This window comes from Mchenga conophoros, linkage group LG9 (genome assembly GCF_057382185.1).
Source record: "Mchenga conophoros isolate Kocher_MC1m ecotype Shallow Benthic linkage group LG9, M_conophoros_male_GT1.1, whole genome shotgun sequence".
Lineage (NCBI taxonomy): Eukaryota > Metazoa > Chordata > Actinopteri > Cichliformes > Cichlidae > Mchenga > Mchenga conophoros.
In genome coordinates, this window is record NC_140534.1 from 20,370,350 (window position 1) to 20,376,470 (window position 6,121).

Below are 6,121 nucleotides of genomic sequence, written 5' to 3' on the forward strand. Positions count from 1 at the left end.
CACTGACAAATAGCAAACACTCACTGCAGTCTCTGAATCTGGGCGACCAAATGGTGAGCCAGTTGAGTACATAATTGAACCAACAAGAAACTGGTATCTACATAGGCTGAAAATGTCACAAGCATCTGTGCTAGATTTGTATCAGTTTAAAAGGATAAGAACTATAAATGGGCTTTAGACATCTGCTCACACGAAACAACGTACAAGCAAATATCTAGAAAATGTCCTCCACTGTGGTAAACAGCCATGTTAGTTGACATTTCTGATCCATTGATTTCCATCATTGGTTCAACCTTTTGGATGTCTTCAGTCTGACCTACACAGGCTCTGCCGGGAGGCACAATGCCACTGAGATTTGCACAAAGCTGCCTCCTATCGATCAGCGCGAGCCTAAAAATAAAGTTAGGGCCCAGCAAAGAAAGAGGCAAGCAAAAAGCCTGTGTCTGCTAATCAATGGTGACCTAGAATGTTATGTCCCAAATCAATAGATCATGTTTTCTTTATGTTTTTTCAAATGATCTAATGATCTTCTGACCGTGTCTGTCTCTGACACTCTCAGGAACTGTGGAGACAAAAATGTCAGGTGAAAACATTAGTGATGTCTCTTGTATCAGCAGCATTCTGACGTATGGATTTCTAGTGTGGTTCCCCAGCTGCACCAAGGCCGATCAGCAAGCACTCCAGCGGGTGGTGAAGGAAGCTGGCAGAATTATTGGAACAAGTCTGCCAGAGATCAGTAATATCTTCCCCACTCGCTGTCTGAGGAGGGTGCACAGTATCCTGCGGGACCAACATCACCCTGCGCGCCACCTTTTCCATCTGCTGCCCTCAGGGAGAAGGTACAGGTCTATACAGGCCAGAACATCCAGACTGGCCAACAGCCTGTATCCACAGGCTGTGAGGCTCCTGAACTCTCTGCCCCCCTCTCACGGACAATAACCATATCCAACTTCTTAATAGCAATGAACTGGTCTGCATTGGTGCATCATATCTTTATTCTCTTCCCCCTCCTGCCCCCCCCCCCTCTTTCTTAAATAGATAACTATCATATCTGATATCATATCTCACAGTACAATAATATTGAATGGGTTGCATTGTTGTATTTTGTCATGTTTCTCAGGTCTTTGTCTGAATTTCTACGAACATTATTGCTAAGGATTGTCTTATTGCATTGGAGTCACACTGGGTTAAATATGTACACTTGGGTTTTAAGGGGTATTTATTATTTTCTTCTTTTTTTTGGGTTGTATGGAAGCCCCAAACACAATTTCATTGTTCTTGACAATGACAATAAATAAATAAATACTAAATACTTGTTGCAGCTTTGCCGACTTTGACAGCAAACCGTTGTGCTCCAATGTCTTTGTGAGTGTTTTAGGGACACATGAATTTCCTGAACTTTTTTGATAAAGTTGCAAAGACATGTGACCTTTTGAAGTGACATAAATATTCACGGTAAAGTGACAGATTTACAGTTTGGAGGTGTTACTCGCCTACTAGTCATTCTTTCATCCACTCATTCTTTATCTGGTCTTCAATAAATCTCTTTTTATATTCCCTCACACTCTCTATTTTTCCCAGTTTCACCCCAGCTTCCTCTCTTTCGCTATCTCTTTCTCTCTCCCTGTATCTCGCAGCAGGAGCCCTGCTCGCTCAAGGCTATGTGCTATCTCCCCATATTTCTCTCTGGTGAATATTTCATCTCGCCTTTCAAGTATCATTTTCATACCGAAACAGCGTGTGTGTGTCCTGCCGTGGTTTTTCCCGCAACCCTTCATTGTGAAACATCTCTGTTTCAGCCGAGGTGACGATCTGTTTGCGCATTTCAGGAGGGCTTTTGATCAGAGAACGCAGATACAGATTATGAATTTTTATCAAGAAGACCTCATGAAAAAGGCATGAAGCCACAGAAGATTTGGGGCTTAATTTTAAATGCTGTTCCTATTTACTAATGCCTTTGTGGTCACATAGATGAAATAGTACTAAAAAAATCTCATTAGTTCTTCCCCTTTCTCTGCCTTTCTTTTCTCCATCTCCATCCTGTCCTTCTTTTCTGTGTCATTGCCCACAGTGACAGTGATTTAAGCTGTCAGACATTTCAAGGCTCCAAATTCTCAACTTAGTGACTCACATTTAGGATCAGGGGATTCCACTTGTTTGCATTTGACCAATTTATATCCCCAGGCTGCGTTTCCTGAATGCATGATGATAATAGTCCAATTCGTTTTTCGCAGATAGCAAAGGAGTGAAATGGAAAAAGAGATGGAAAATATGCTAACGTCAGTGTCTATGGAATAATGGGTAAGGAGAAAGGAACGGGACAAAATCTCGAGAGCAATCTATGACCTATTCACGGTTATATTTAAATCAATATATGCCTTTATTCACAAATGTTTTATTCATCCGATGCATTCTCCATGGAATCGAGGATAAGCAATAACTTGCATTTGGCAATGCTTCGACCTGTGCATTAATTCAGTTTGACACTGCACATGTGTGTTCTTCTCTATGTGTACTTGACTGCATGTTTTCATATGTCCCGCCAGGAATACATGCCAGGGCTGACGCGTGTCAGTATTGTGCGAGAGTTGATTTCACAGACATCCAGCCTCTGATCATTCATATTTCCTCTCTGGGATCACACAGGGCTTCTCAGAACTTATAGCATACATTGTTATTATCACTGAGATGACTTCTGAAGGGGAAAGCAGAAGAGACAAGCAGGGAGATCAAGACAGCAACAGAAGCAGTGACATAAATAAGATTTGGGTAAAAAAAAAAGAGAGAGAGAGATGGGCCATAAATCATTTAGTTTCCCACCACTCCAAGAACTGATAAATCACCCATTCAGCATTCTGTGGAGTGGCTAGCCAAGACACCAGATCTAGGTTGGGATTCAGGAGAGACCAAATCTGGGTTAGCAAGTAATTTAAAAATGCTGAAACCAGTGGAAATGGGCCTTTGATAGAATCACATGTTCAGCACTTACTGCTGGAAACTGGGATACACACATTGCCTTGCCATAAACTAAGGAGAATAAATGACCAAATAGATCATCTATTTTCATTCACACACTGACGTGTTGGGGCTGAGGTCGCCACTGTGTTAACGCTGACTTTACCTTTGGTTTGCTACAGCAATGGTTTCCAACTTTTTTCTAGTTGGCCATCTGTTGTCAGATAGACTAAAAAAAACCTTCATAACATGTGCTGTCTTAAACTGGCTCTGCACAACTTTCAGCTCAGTGCTTCTCAGTTACAGTTAGGTCAGCATTTCAATCATCCATAACTATTAGGTTTAAATTGATATAACTTTTGACAAGTATTACACTTAACCTCCAAAGTGACTAATTTCCCCCATCAATTTGATATGTTTAACTAAAATTTATGAGCATTTAGCTAATAAAGGGCAATATTTGTATATTTTAAATTAGCATTTCAACTGTTATTACATATTGTTTGTCAACAGTTTAACTGGTAGCAACAGTTATATATAATAATTTTAGGTAGCTACCAACAGCTGCTTATCTAATATGCTAATAAGCTAATAATTTAATTTATTTATCCATACTATTAGCTAATAAATTCAACTATTTCTACTTCCAGACCCTAATATTATTAAAATCATCCTCTTTTTTTGGGGGGGGGGCATTTAAGACATTTATTACATGAGTAAATGATGCATTTTGTTCATTAAGTGTTAGCATTTTGCCAACTGCTATAGTAGAAGTTTGAAACCAGAAGTTACCATGCTTTTTTTAAGGAGTGGGTAGAGTGCTAACCTAACTCTCAGTTAATATTTGCAAGCTGCATGCATGAACTGCAGAGATGCATTAAACAGACATGTATCTGCAAAGAAAAAGATTAATAAATTGCTAGAATTCCACTCACCAAAACAGAAGTGACAAACACGGCAGAGATCCCATTCTGTGACTCCCATGGGTGGAGACGAGGTCTGACAGCTATCAATCAAAGAAGGCATGAAATTTAAAAAATAAAATCCCTGCCTTAAAAAGTTATGTGGAAATAAAGTTTTCACAGGGCTCTGCTAGGCTTCCAGAGGAAATAAGAGCTTAAGTAGCAGCCAGGTGTCACTTATCATGTGCTTGATTAATTCATCATCACCAAGTGTGAACACTTGTTGACATTTTAGCAGTTTGCTGATCTGGTGCTTTCAGCTGCATGTTGCCACAATGCCAACTGGGAAACGTTCAAGACAATTGCCAGTCTTCCCACGAGAGGACATTCCAGGGAATGCCCACTGTCAAATTGTGCTAATCTGATAGAATTTGCAAAAAACCCAAGAGCTACATCTCAAAATATAAAGGCCTCAGTTGTCGTGTTAATTATTAAAGTTGATAACAGTACACTCAGAAAAAGAGTGAATAAGTATGGTTTGTTTTGAAGGTTTGTCAGGAGAAAGCCTCTTCTCTGTAAAAAGAGCATGGTAGCACAGATTAGATTTGCAAAGTTGTGACTGAGCAAACCACAAGATTTCTGGAAAACCTCTGGACAGTAAGAACCAAGGTAGAGATGTCTGGCTGTGACTCGACATCTGTAGAAATCCAAGAACAGTGTATCAGCACAATCATCAAATATCAACTGTCAAGCGTGGAGGTAGAGGGGTGATGATGGGTGATGGGTTCCTCCACAATGAAGTGAGAGACTGATAAAATCATACAAAGAATAATTACTTCAATTATCAATTACAAGGTACTGAAGGTGGCAAAGTTTTTTTGTTTTGTTTGTTTGTTTGTTTTACCAGCCTATACTGGCCTATTTGTTACTCGTCTTTCCATTCATAAAGAACTACAGGACAGGAGTCATCTTTTTGCCGAAACACATTTAGAAATGTGTGTTGCTGTATTTAGAAATCTTTTCGATGTGCATGACATGACATAAAATTGCATGAAATGGAGACACAACAGTGAAGTACATTACCTCGAAGATTTTTAAGGTTTTAAAAATTCAGTATTATTAATTCCAACATTTGTCGCTCATTTAATCTAGTATGCGGCAGTCATGTTGCCATCCTGTCAGCCATGTTTTTTAGTTATGTCATGTGAATGGAAGTCTTCAGTCACATCCAATCATGCGGTTATGTGATAACTGCTGAGGCTGTGAAAACCATCAGCAGCGGCCACGCACAGACACACAAAGATTACAGCTGATATCTGCTAAAACCTGCTGCTCAACTTGACACAAATCCAATCTCTGGGCAGTTCTGTGACTGTGAGCATACACTGAAGCCATCAAGCCAACCGGCAGAGCAGCCAGCCCACGCCTGATGTTCCCTGGATACAGCGTGGAGCCGGGCTGAACGGCGATGACAGATGGGTGCTGAGATACCAGAGACCTGTGAGGCAGTCACTTTCCCCCCACAGACAGTATGTGGTGAGAGCAATGAGACACTTATAAAGCAGGAGGAGGAGACGAGGGTGGGACATGTGAAAAGAGTGATTGGTGGGATGTATAGTGCTAGGCAGCAGGCTTATGATTCACCCAGGGCTATCAGTTTCATAAGTCTCAGGCAGAAGCCGACTATAAGAGATTGTGCTTGCTGAGAGTGCCCTAATGTGAGAGATTTCCCATTTTGACCTGATTAACCATCTTTTCACACTAATCAAATCTGATCAAAATCTGACTCATATTTTATTACAAAGCTGCTATTTTACCTCTCAGAATCAGAGCTGAAATTGTCTTGTTATCTAAGAGCTGGTAATGATAGTTGGCCACAGGGAAATCATTGTGTGAGGTGACAAAATCATAAGGTAGCGATGTAACACAATGTTAGAACAGACTTTTCCTGTGTGCCGCGCTTGTGTCCATTTAGCTATTTTGCTGTCATCTGACAGTTCCCTTTGGGATTTGCAGTGATATACAGTGTGGCGAAGAATATTATGTGTTTAACAACAAAACAATCATCTGAAAAATCAGTGGTGCATCAAAGTGAATTAACCCGATTAAGAACCAGATATTTCTGTGTTATGCTACAGTCATGCTACGGCAATCAGTTTTTGAAGACTTCGACACAAGAAGAATTATTGAGACTGCATCCAATGAACTTGGAATCATGTTGCTTATGAAATAGTTGCTCTGAGGATGGGGACAAGTCTGCAACC